The 13,888-nt window shown below is 43.3% G+C and overlaps 1 protein-coding gene across 4 annotated transcripts in view; it reads left to right on the plus strand.

Moving 5' to 3' along the window:
* The window catches only part of osbp2b (oxysterol binding protein 2b), a 94,740-nt gene that overhangs the window by 32,047 nt on the left and 48,805 nt on the right, over nucleotides 1-13,888 (plus strand). For 2 of the 4 annotated variants that reach the window (XM_077241080.1, XM_077241083.1), the window contains exon 1: nucleotides 11,128-11,387. The exons of the other annotated variants lie outside the window; for them this stretch is intronic. The gene's annotated coding sequence lies outside the window, so the exon portion shown is untranslated. Of the gene's footprint in view, nucleotides 1-11,127; nucleotides 11,388-13,888 lie in introns of those variants that run through there. 4 annotated transcript variants of the gene reach the window in all.

Here is a 13,888-nt window from a genome sequence, read left to right on the forward strand (position 1 = left end):
CAGTTGCTGACTCCAAGAGGAAGGGTTCTTGGAAACCATACATCGCAACGTTCTTTCCAAATCTTGGTTGGCTCTCTCAGTTTGACCATTGCTCTGAGGGTGAAACCCAGAGGACAAACTAACAGTCGCCCCCAGTAATTTACAAAATTCTCGCCAAAATTTGGACACAAATTGGGGACCCCTGTCGGAAACCACGTCTATCGGGAGGCCATGTAACCGAAAGACGTGATCTACGATGGTTACCGCTGTCTCCTTAGCTGAAGGTAATTTGGGTAAGGGGATGAAATGTGCTGCCTTCGAGAATCGGTCCAGCACAGTTAAAATCACTGTGTTACCCTGAGAGGGTGGGAGGGCGGTAATGAAATCTAGAGCGATATGGGACCAGGGTCTCGAAGGCACCGGCAGCGGCTGAAGTAACCCATCTGGAGGTCGATTGGAAGACTTACCAATGGCACAAACTGAGCAAGCCAAAACAAAATCGTGAATGTCGCGAGCCATACGTGGCCACCAAAACCGTTGCTTGACTGAAAAACCAGTGCGATTAACTCCTGGATGACAAGCTACGTTGGAACTGTGACCCCACTGGATAACGTCCGACCGTAATCCCTCCGGCACAAACAAACGATTCGGTGGACAACCGGGCGGAGGCGTTACCCCTTCTAAGGCCCTCTTGACCTTCGCTTCGATCTCCCATGTGAGTGTTGAAACAAATATGGTCTCGAGTAAAATACACTCGGGAGTAGACGGGCGTTCGGAAAAATCAAATATGCGGGATAAAGAGTCCGGCTTGATGTTCTTAGAACCCGGACGGTAAGATAGAGTAAAATCAAATCGACCGAAAAAAAATGCTCACCGAGCCTGCCTGGAGTTCAATCTTTTGGCAGTTCTGATGTATTCTAGATTCTTATGATCAGTCCAGACGATAAAAGGTACCCCCGACCCTTCTAACCAGTGGCGCCATTCCTCCAACGCCAACTTGACTGCCAACAACTCTCTGTTACCAATGTCATAATTGCGTTCGGCTGGGGATAATCGATGTGAAAAAAACGCGCAAGGATGCATCTTGTCGTCCACAGGTGAACGCTGGGATAACACTGCTCCTACTCCCACCTCTGACGCGTCGACCTCCACCACAAAATGACGTGATGAATCAGGGGTTATAAGAATAGGAGCTGAAACGAAGCGGCTCTTCAGTTTAACGAACACAGACTCGGCTGATTCGGACCACCTGAACGTAGTTCGGGGGGAGGTCAAGGCAGTCAGAGGCGCGACTAGCTGGCTGAAATTGCGAATGAAACGCCGGTAAAAATTGGCAAACCCCAGAAACCTCAACAGGGCCTTGCGAGAATCTGGACTTGGCCAATCCACCACAGCCTTGATCTTCTCAGGATCCATCCGCATGCCCTCGGACGACACGATGTGGCCTAAAAAAGGAACAGACTGTGCATGAAAATCGCATTTCTCCGCCTTGACAAAAAGCCCATTCTCTAGCAACCTCTGAAGCACTCGTCGGACGTGCTGCACATGCTCCTGGAGAGACGAAGAAAAAATCAATATGTCACCCAGGTAGACATATATGAACTGATCGATCATGTCTCGCAGCACGTCATTAACCAGTGCCTGGAAAACTGCTGGGGAGTTGGACAGCCCGAACGGCATAACCAAATATTCAAAATGCCGCCTAGGGTTGTTAAAAGCAGTTTTCCATTCATCTCCCTCCCTAATGCGAACCAAATGATAAGCGTTACGTAAGTCCAATTTTGTGAAGATAGATGCTCCCTGCAACCTCTCGAAGGCTGAAGACATTAACGGCAAAGGATAAGTATTCTTTACCGTGATGTTATTCAACCCTCGGTAGTCAATGCAAGATCGCAAAGATCCATCCTTCTTCCCCACAAAAAAGAATCCCGCCCCCGCTGGAGAAGAGGAAGGGCGAATGAATTTGGCTACTAGAGAATCAGAAATATATTTCTCCATAGCCTCTCTTTCAGGAATCGAAAGTGAATATAACTTGCCTTTAGGCGGAGACTTACCTGGCAGTAAATCTATAGCACAGTCATAGGGACGATGCGGAGGGAGAGAAGCAGCACGAGACTTACTGAACACTTCCTTCAGATCCAGATACTCCACGGGCACGTTAGACAAATCCCCTGTTTCCTCCTGCAACACAGAAACAGGTACAGACGGACAAGCAGACACAAGACAAGACTTATGACATTCCTTATTCCACTCCAGCACAGCTTTATGAATCCAGTCCACACGGGGGTTGTGTTTGATCAGCCAAGGATCTCCGAGAACAACGGGTGCCAAAGGTGAGTCCAAAATAAAAAAAGAAATAGTCTCGGTGTGATTGCCAGAAGTAATGAGTGAGATGTCTTCAGTGGTGTGCGAAATGGTGGGAAGTTCTTGACCAGTTAATGCATGAACAGAAATCCTGTGAGTGAGGGGTCGAAGGGGAATCTGGAATGTGCGTGCGAAATTAGAATCCATAAAATTACCTTCCGCCCCGGAATCCAACAGTGCAGAACAATCGTGCTGGTTGGTTGACCATCTCAGTCTTACCGAGAGGAGGGTGGAGGTAGATGTAGCTGATGAGGTCTTCCTGGCGGAGATCCCACCCGATAGTAGCCTCATGTTTACTATCGGGCTTGGCCTTTTACCGGGCAGTTGTACGCAAAGTGACCAGTCCCTCCACAGTAAAGGCAAAGGCCCTGGGACCTCCGCCTCTCCCTCTCCTCTCGGGAAAGCCGAGCTCGACCCACCTGCATGGGCTCGTGATCGTCGACGGGGCTGACCACGCCCCTGCCGCTGGATCGCCGGCCGTCGAAATCTCCAAGAGGGCGGGTGGAAGTTGCTCTGCGCTCGACTCTGGACAGTCGAGCGTCCACCCGCAGGGCAAGGTCGATCAAGCCATTGAGATTGGTGGGGAGATCCAGGGCATAGATCTCCTTCTGGACGTGGTCAGCCAGCCCATGCAGGAACATGTCCCACTGCGCCTCCTTGTTCCAGCCACACTCCGCCGCCAGGGTCCTGAACTCGATCGAGTAATCCGATACTGAACGTTCTCCTTGACGGAGTTCAGCCAATGTCCTGGCCGCTTCTCTTCCTGATACCGCTCGATCAAACACCTTCCTCATCTCCTCCGCGAGGGACTGGAACGAGGAACAGCATGGGTTCTGGTTCTCCCAGACCGCCGTTCCCCAGAGTGCCGCTCTCCCAGTCAGCAGTGTCAGCACGAATGCCACTTTCGTTTGTTCATTGAAAAAAGTGCGTGGCTGTAAGGCAAAGTGCATGGAACAACGGGTTAAGAATGCTCTGCAATGTGAAGGCTCACCCGAATAGGCTTCTGGAACCGGTAACCGAGGCTCCGACTGGGAGGGGCTTCCAGGTGGTGCGGAGGGAACGGCAGGTGTGGGGGGCGCAGCGGGGACACGTAGGCGCTGGATCTGCTGGGTGAGCTCAGACACCTGCGTCACCAAGGCTTGAACTGCGCGACTCGTGTCGCCGATCTCCTTCTCTTGGGAATTCATTCTTTGAATGCTGTGATGTACAAAATCTTCAATGGACGGTGACGCACTCGCTGCTCCCATTTCATGGTCAGATCGTTCTGTCATGGTACTAAAGATCACAGGAAGCAAATGCGAGTGAAGATACTTTATTTAAACTCAGTCCAAAGCAGTAGCCAGAAGACACGGTGACGCAGGGACTTAAATGGTCAACCCGATGAGTGAAGACAAACGGTGCGAAGAATCCCAGGTGAACGAAGAACACACTCCAAGCACGATAAACACTCCACGGAACACGAGACGATCAGGAACAGGATAACCAGACAGGGACACACCAAACAACGATCTGACAAGGATGAGAGAACAGCAGTGAGTATAAATAGTGTGGTGGTGATCAACTGCAGCTGGTGATGAGATGATGAACAGCTGGAGCGGATCAGGTAATGCCATACAGACACGCCCCTCACACACGTGCGTTCATACAACAACATAAACACGAGACAAGAAGGGACAGAGAAAACGTCTACCGTGACACTGGCTGTCTTTTAACTTTTCCTTTCTTCATAATTTTGTTACAGAAAATGTTTGTTTCTGAAGTCACAATTTAGCACAAGTAAAATTTAAAAAAGGGGTGAAAAGGGCAACTATCAGTCCCGGATCGCGTATCAGTCCCGGAACGCGCGCTGTGTGAACAAAAGCCGTAACCAATGCCGTGTCGTAATGATGACGCTGAAGTGAAGTGAAAGCAGTGAAACCGTACGTAATGCGCTAGTTTATGATCAAATCAGAGAAAAAAATTCACAAGCGTGGTTTCTCCAGAAAGAAATCGCAGCTCATAAGCAAACTATAGACGCTGCTGAGACATTACATGTCACATCGATGTCATGTGTCTTTACGGGATTTTTATGGGTTGTGTGTGAACGCACTCTCTGATTCCGGAAAATCACTGGCAGTGTGAATGAACCAAAATCAAACGAACCCGGGTCAAATCCCAGGTCACTTTATCGTGTATTTTCCGGAATCTCTGTGTGAAAGGGGCTTAAACAAGACACAAGATAGTAGTGTTTCAAATTTGTCATATTCGTGTTTGGTTTGGTGTGTATATGGCTAACCATTTGTATTTAAAGTTACTAAGTTACTATGCAAAAACAGTTAGTAAAATAGTTTTGAATGAAGTGTTTGCTTTTGCAAGCGATGTGTGAGAAAAGAAGCCATGGTTTTTAGAAATTGTGTGTAAGAAATTTTAAATAATTGAAATTGAAAGTTCAAAAGAACCATGTTTATTTGAAGTAGAAATCATTGTAACAATGTAAATATCTTTACTATCTCTTTTGATCAATGTAGTGCATCGCAGCTGAATAAAAGTGTGTACACAGACCCCAAAGATCCCAAAAACTAAACAGCCTAACCCAAAATTATGTCTGCACAATTTGGCATGTTTAATTGCGTTATCATAAAACAATTGACTCAAAGCACAACTACATTATATTTTGTAAATCTTACTTTTTTTTTAATAATATTTAAATAATGTGTCTCTTTATAATATGTAATGTGTTATAATTTAATATGTACTTTTTCCCTGGCGGGACATCACTTTTGGCCACTACTCTATACTACGTTATATATACTAAATGTATATATATATATATATACAGGTCCTTCTCAAAAAATTAGCATATTGTGATAAAATTCATTATTTTCCATAATGTAATGATAAAAATTAAATTTTCATATATTTTTGATTCATTGCACACCAACTGAAATATTTCAGGTCTTTTATTGTTTTAATACTGATGATTTTGGCATACAGCTCATGAAAACCCAAAATTCCTATCTCAAAAAATTAGCATATCATGAAAAGGGTCTCTAAACGAGCTATTAACCTAATCATCTGAATCAACTAATTAACTCTAAACACCTGCAAAAGTTCCTGAGGCTTATAAAAACTCCCAGCCTGTTTCATTACCCAAAACCGCAATCATGGGTAAGACTGCCGACCTGACTGCTGTCCAGAAGGCCATCATTGACACCCTCAAGCAAGAGGGTAAGACGCAGAAAGAAATTTCTGAACAAATAGGCTGTTCCCAAGGTGCTGTATCAAAGCACCTCAGTGGGAAGTCTGTGGGAAGGAAAAATTGTGGCAAAAAACGCTGCACAACGAGAAGAGGTGACCGGACCCTGAGGAAGATTGTGGAGAATGACCGATTCCAGACCTTGGGGGACCTGCGGAAGTAGTGGACTGAGTCTGGAGTAGAAACATCCAGAGCCACCGTGCACAGGCGTGTGCAGGAAATGGGCTACAGGTGCCGCATTCCCCAGGTCAACCCACTTTTGAACCAGAAACAGCGGCAGAAGCGCCTGACCTGGGCTACAGAGAAGCAGCACTGGACTGTTGCTCAGTGGTCCAAAGTACTTTTTTCGGATGAAAGCAAATTTTGCATGTCATTCGGAAATCAAGGTGCCAGAGTCTGGAGGAAGACTGGGGAGAAGGAAATGCCAAAATGCCTGAAGTCCATTGTCAAGTACCCACAGTCAGTGATGGTCTGGGGTGCCATGTCAGCTGCTGGTGTTGGTCCACTGTGTTTTCTCAAGGGCAGGGTCAATGCAGCTAGCTATCAGGAGATTTTGGAGCACTTCATGCTTCCATCTGATTTCATTTTTCAGCACGACCTGGTACCTTCTCACATTGCCAAAACCACTGGTAAATGGTTTACTGACCATGGTATTACTGTGCTCAATTGGCCTGCCAACTCTCCTGACCTGAACCCCATAGAGAATCTGTGGGATATTGTGAAGAGAAAGTTGAGAGACGCAAGACCCAACACTCTGGATGAGCTTAAGGCCGCTATCGAAGCATCCTGGGCCTCCATAACACCTCAGCAGTGCCACAGGCTGGTTGCCTCCATGCCACGCCGCATTGAAGCAGTTATTTCTGCAAAAGGATTCCCGACCAAGTATTGAGTGCATAACTGAACATAATTATTTGAAGGTTGACTTTTTTTGTATTAAAAACACTTATTTTATTGGTCGGATGAAATATGCTAATTTTTGAGATAGGAATTTTGGGTTTTCATGAGCTGTATGCCAAAATCATCAGTATTAAAACAATAAAAGACCTGAAATATTTCAGTTGGTGTGCAATGAATCTAAAATATATGAAAGTTAAATTTTTATCATTACATTATGGAAAATAATGAACTTTATCACAATATGCAAATTTTTTGAGAAGGACCTATATATATATATATATATATATATACAGTAGTCAATATTTGAAGTGGATCAAAAAAGTTAATCAAAGTTGTTTTCATCAAACTTTGATGAAAGATTTTAATCCACTTCAGATGTTGACTACTATGTGTGTGTATATATATATATATATATATATATATATATATATATATATATATATATATATATAATATATATAATATACAGTCATGTGAAAAATAAAGTAAACTCTTTTAAATTATATAGTTTTACATAAAAGGACATAATATAAAATCATCTGGTCCTTGGCAGGTCTTAATTTAAGGTAAATCCAACCTCAGATGATCAACAAAACTTGAAATATTACACTGTGTCATGGTTTATTTAACACAAAATAGGCCAAAATGGAGAAGTGACAAACTAAGAATTTACTGCTTCCATAGGAATTAAGAGGGTAAGTAGCAGTCAGGAGTTCAGCAATGATCAAGACATCAGCAAGACATCAACAATGATCCTTAGAGAAGCAATTGTGGCTGCTCATCGATCTATGAAGGGGTAAAAGTCCATTTCCAAACAATTTGAAGTCCATCATTCTACAGTGAGGAAGATAATTCACAAGTGGAAAACATTCAAGACAGTTGCCTATCTTCCCAGGAGTGGACATCCCAGCAAATTCACCCCAAGGTCAGACCTTGCAGTGCTCCGAGAAACTGCAAAAACCTGAGAGCTACATCTCAGACTCTACAGGCCTCAGTTAGCATGTTAAATGTTAAAGTTCATTACAGTACACGTAGAAAAAGACTGGACAAGTACTGTTTGGAAGGTTACCAGGAGAAAGCTTGGCAGCATGGCTTAGGTTTGTTGCATCTGAACGAACCACAAGAACTCTGGAACAATGTCCTTTGGACAGACGAGAACAAACTGGAGAGATTTGGTCATAATGCACAGCACAACTTTTGTGTAAACCAAACACGGCATATTAGCACAAACACCTCATACCAACTGTCAAGCACGGTGGTGGAGGGATGATGATTTGGGCTTGTTTTGCAGCCACAGGACCCCTGGGCACCTTGCAGTCGCTGAGTAGACTATGAACTGTGAAGCCAAGCGTGGCCAAAATCGGTTAATGCAACAGGATAATGATTACAAGAACACCAGCAAATCAACAACAGAATGGCTGAAAAAGAAAAGAATAAAATAAAGGTTTTGCAATGCCCCAGTCAAAAGCCCAGACCTCTACCCAAATAAACAATGGAATGGCAGGAACTTAAAGGTGGGGTTAGCAGTATTTGAAAAACGCTGGCTGTTTGGAAGTTAGTCGGACTGACACACAAACCAACAACAACAAATGTGCGTAGCCAATCAGCATTAGGGGGCAAATGACGGTGGAGGAGACAGAACGAGCACGAGGGAGATTTGAAGAAAGACTGCAGAAATAAAGATGAGACACATTTCAGAAGAGAAAAACTCTTTTAAAAAAAAAGAGAAGAAATCACTGGAAAATGAAGGGTTATGACTAAGCTTTAAGACACATGTTAATATAAGAAAAGCTTTCCAGCGCTAGAAAGAGCTAAGCGGTAAAGCCTGAAAACAGACACGGACCTTGCTTTGATTCCGCTCCACACGTGAGTAACACTGGGTTTGAGTATCATTGTTTATCAGGAGCTGCTGTGCAGTTAGCAACTGATAACCAACTCTTGTTTGTAATTACTATTGTGTACTGTATGTTCATTTTTTGTACTTCCTTGTCATTCGTTCATCATCTGCACTTTATTTTTCGTAAAGCATTATTTTGTTGTGCTTCTGCTATGATAAACAGACATCCACTCGTGGATTGCGTGCGTAACGGAGGTCAGCTAGTGTAAGTCGCGCTGACGACTGCTAGAGAATGCTGGTTTTAGCATCATTGATCGTGCATTCGCCTCTCTGGGTTTGAGACCGACTCGGAGCAGGGCGGTTAGGATTGGAGGCGGAGCAATGAAGAGAGGGCTGTGTTTGTTTGGGTTGATTTCAAATATCAACATCGTCCAACAGCGTTTTAACAGAGCTGTGCATAAACAGATGCCCACAAACTTCAATGAACAGAAGCAATGTTGTTAAGATAGTGCCAAAATTCCCCCACAATGATGTAAGAAACTGATAAAGTCATAAGAAAACAATTACTTCTATTTATTGCTGCTAAAGATGGTTCTACAAGCAATTAAATCATAGGGTGTACTTAGTTTGTCACACAAGGCTTCTCCATTTTGGCTTTATTTTTGTTAAATAAATAATGACACCTGGTTAATATGTCATGTGTTGTTGTTACCTACTTTTTAAAGACCTCTTAAGGTCCTGCCTCAGCATTTCAGGTTGAGGTCTGGACTTTATTTTATTTACAATTTTTCATCTGGGAAAAATTGGACAGAAATATTGATAACATTTGATGCTGTCTGAACTGCTCATGTAGTTGTAAAAAATCAAGATTAAGATTAAGATTATAAAATACTACTAAATAAGGAAGTGACAAAGTATGATTTGGTCTAGACAAAGTTTGCAGTGAAAAATCTGGTTGTCTTTGTCAGCCTGAGCTGTGCTGAAAGACGATGATGTTAGAGAGTGATTTCCTAAAGGAAGTGAGAGACAGAGAAGTGGGTCAGACTCACACATCATTGATCTCAAGCTTTTAGATCAGCACCATGAGCTCTAAAAGCCTGTTCATAACCGTATCTATTTTTGAACCGGTATTTTTGTCTGCGACCCCCACCTGTCTGTCACTCTTTCTCTGCCTGTGTCCCAGCAGACCCACCTCACCCTGTTTGTTTTCACACATAGTCTGAGTCACTTTGACAGCGGCTGATCCCTGTGCTCCAGTGTCTGGTTGTCAGGATGGTGGGAGTGGGTGTCATGGTGAGATCCTGCATAGACTGAAATACAGATTCGCCAACAACAAGGTCACGTGTTTAATCCCTATAGAACATTTAGAACTTGTAGCTTGAAGACACCAGGTTTCTCCGGATACAATCATCTGCCAGATTAATAAATTATCACCCACTAAACCTGTTCATCACCTGGTTCATGTAAACACATGCAGTTTATAGTGTAATATAATCATAAAACCAACAGGTGGCAGGCCATCCCTGACCACAATACTGACAGCATAGTTATTAGACCAGTGGGCAATTCCAGTCCTGCAGAGTAGCTTTATGAATGATGCCATCAGATTGTGTGACTTAAGGAGAGGTGTGTTACTTTTCGAACACTTACCCATACCTAAAGACTAGAAATATAGACTTGGGCTGCATCCATTTACATACTTCTGTACTATATAGTTGAAAAATAGCATGTGAAAAAAAAGTATGGTCATATTCAAAGTACTCATTAAAGACAAGGCAAAAAGTACCCGGATGACTGACTACATCCGGTGAGTTTCTGAAGTGTGTATTCGATGGACACTTTACTATCCCATGAGGCCACGGGAGAGGATTTGGTGATCACGTGATAAGGGCAACATGGCAAATGTATTACGTCCAGATTACAGTCATTCAACACACACTCACATAGAACATACTTTTTGGCGGTCGCAAAGAAAGTTCCTACTCAAGATAGTATGCGATTTTCAATGCAGCTCAGGATTGCTCTCTTTTGACTTGGGCCAGAAAAAAAACACCTAGCAACCACTCAGAACACCTTAGCAAACACATGGCAACACCCTGGCATTGTGGTGAGTTTAGCAGTTATAAAATGTGAGAAGTCCAAAAAGTTCTTTTTACTAATACTTTGGGAACAGACTGTACTTTTGTGTGGATTTGTTCGCGTGAACTGATTAAATTTAGTCAGTTCTCACATAAACATTGTGACTTCTGACAATGCAAAATGTTTATTGGCCTTTAATCCACTTCTGTTTTTAGTCAGCATCTGTTTTCGTTTCTTCCTTGTGTTCTCCTTCTGTTTTGAGCTGTTTAACAGCATGACATTGGGCTTGTTTAGAGTCTAATGAAGGTATGCAGACATGCATGTGGTTTTTCAGCTTTCTGTCTGTCTCACTAAGAGAGAGTGTAGCTGAATGATCAGTTCTGGTATGTGCACTCATTACCCAGCATTCCTCAGCGGACACATCACAAGGCAAGAAAGAAGCGCCTCGTGTCCCTGTCATCATATCAAACTCATCCCAACACACCTGACATGTGGACATCACGTTCTCATTTCGCCCTTCATATTTCACTCTCGCTCTCTCATTATCACTCTCCATTCCTCTGTCCGTGGTGCTGAAGACAGTTCTTTGAGCAAAGTGTCAGGGATTAACTGGTGATGGTTTCCTTGGTATTCTCTCTCTCTCTCCTTCTCCTTGCTCTTATTTTCCAACCTATCGTACTGGCTGCTCTTCCCCTCCCAGTCGTTCTACCCCTCCTTTTTCTCAGTAAGCTCATTCATTTTCTCAGAGTATAGACCAGAGCAGAGATCCGACAGAAATGACCTCTTGTTTTTTTGAGGATGAGCTCATAGACAAGCTTGTTCTCTCTCTCTCTCTCTCTCTCTCTCTCTCTCTCTCTCTCTCTCTCTCTCTCTCTCTCTCTCTCTCTCTCTCTCTCTCTCTCGCACGCTCTTATTTCTTTCCTTTAGCTCCAACTGGATTCTTAACTGAGTGAATCTCTTCTCCAGCAGAGAGAAGGAGGGGAAGGGCTCTCTCCTGTAAGTAATATCATAGCATGTGTCCAGTCCAGCTGATAAAAGCTCAAGATTGTGTTTCGGATTGCTTGAGTTGGTTGTGTTAGATTGTCATCTATATGAGATTAATTAATATCATATTTAATTAAGTATATTTTAAGAAATGTGAAGAATTTGTCTCCTGTGATTCAGTAGTCTTTGTTAAGTGTGATGGTTTTTTGTGTTATTAATGGCAAGTTTATTCAGATATGGATAAGTTTCTGTTGTGTGTGTGTTGTTTGTGAATGGCGAGTGTGTTATTTTTGTGTGGTGTGTGTTATATGTCTCACCGCTGTGCAATGACTCTGTGTGCGTTTTATAATCTCACACAATCCAGCCTGACCTGATTTACTACATGCTGACAGATTGTGTATCTCTCTCTCTTCCTCATACCTTCATCCATCTCTCCTCGCGCTATCCAATCGCTCCTTCCTTTTTTAATGCCTGTCCGTTGGGCATTACAGTGTGATTTGCATGTGGTTTGTATGTGTATGAGAGAAAGATGAAAACCATGTATGTGGGTCTTAATCTCCATTTTTTTTTCATATTTAGGATTTTAACTGCGTTGTAGCTGTTTATTAGTCTTTGCCTATTGCTTTGTTTGTGCCTTTGTGCGTGTGTGTGAGTTTGTGTGTGTTTTAGCCCACAGGGAGACTCACTGTACAGTTGGGAGACTCTGTATGCTTGGATACACACTCAGCCTGGTTTCTACAACAGTCGTAATTGATTATGAAACTGGCTGGAAACAAGGAAAAAAAAGGGAGAAGGAAGGAGAGACATGCATTGTTGATGTTACAGTGTGAGACGTGAATCCTCATGCTGTTTATTTGTCACGTGTTCCGGTCATTCACTCCCAGAACTACAGTCTGAGATGGTATTAGCACGCTTTCTCTTGTGGACTTCCTTTCTCTCGCTTTTTGTCACTCTGTCTCTCCTCGTCTGTCTCATTTTCTGCCTGCTCTCTCTCTCTTTCTTTCTCTAAAAAATAAAAGCTAATTCAAAATATTTGTATATAAATAATTATCAAGCGTAGCATTAGTTCTGGCTGGTCTCGTTAGTCAAGCTTGTGTCAGCTGACTCTCAGCTGATCCATGTCGACCTGTAGGAATACGACGCCTAATCACTGTATTCATATATATATCCTTCAGTATTATCAGCACCTATCCCGTTTCTCAGGAGCTAATTACCCTCCTCCATCCCCAGCTCCTCCTCTCGTCAGTCAGTATGACATTCTGATTCCCCTTGAATCAGACTAAAATCTAAAATTATGTTGTATATTATAATATTGACATTAATGATATCTGCAATATGTTGGTTCTGTTCTGTTTACCCTAGGGGGGTTATTGCTGCTCTCCCTTGCCCAGAACAGAACCATTATGCCAATCCAAACTATATACTACTGGTCAGTTGTATTTAACGATAGTGGTCCTGACAGAACTAAAATAACACTGCTTTCATCTCAGCCTTCACCGCCATGTTGTCTTCACTTATGTTCCCCTGATATCTCTCCCATCAATATCTCTCTAAGCAATATGTTTCTTTATCGTATGGTATCGTATGGTTCGTGACATTATTTTACGGCAGAGCTTTTTAATCTGTTCTACTCCCTTGCTATTTAGTTATTGCTGGTTTGGTGTAATTCTTCCTCCGCTCTCCACATGGTCGAGCAGTTGGCACAGATGTCCTCTGTGATCTTTCCTCTCTTCATGTCGTTGCCTCTGCCCTTTTCAGACTCTCCTGGACGGACTAGAGTCCTCCTACATGTAGAATAGTCTAGTCTAGACATTTAGAATCACCCAGAAAATCCCTGTCCACACTGTTTCTCTCATATTTACACTTGCACACAAATGCACACATAACCCGGGGCGACTTCCGCCAACAATTTGGCTCTATCTATAGAAGCTATTTCTCTTTTGAACACTCCCTGGTGTGAAGTATAGCAGAAGTGGTGGGGTAAAGTGACAAACCGAGAGGGCGATGAAGTTGCGGGAGGAGAAGTGTATGGAGCAGATGGACAGTTCTGTAACATCACGGCCCACAGGAGTAGTGTCTAGCCGCCTCTCCCCACAGGACCATTCTCAACCCGAACAGAAAACACTCAATCCAGTGATCGCTCATGCCCGCTGGCCTCGCATAAACCAAGAAACGGTCTGTTTTGCCCAATTAACAAGAGTGAGCAGTGAAATCTCACCCTTTCCTTATGGAAACACTGCGTTTGGATGTGGATGACAGGTGGAATATGTGTGAGAAGAGAGAGAGGAGCAGAGCATATGGCATGTTAAACGTTGGCTGAAGGAAAAGGCTGCGATATGAAATTGTGTCTCTGCGGTGGGCCGTCTTGAGCCGTATCCACTCTTCATTGCAGCAGGATCCAGCCTTGTCAAACTCGTGCTCCTGTGATTTCTGTCTCACGCTGCAGACAACGACTTGAATAGTTATCTGTACATCTGATCAAAAACAGTAGCATTTCTAAATAAATTAAATCT

Source organism: Siphateles boraxobius, unplaced genomic scaffold (assembly GCF_051911475.1).
Source record: "Siphateles boraxobius isolate OS27281-9 unplaced genomic scaffold, OSU_SipBor_1 24, whole genome shotgun sequence".
Classification (NCBI taxonomy): domain Eukaryota; kingdom Metazoa; phylum Chordata; class Actinopteri; order Cypriniformes; family Leuciscidae; genus Siphateles; species Siphateles boraxobius.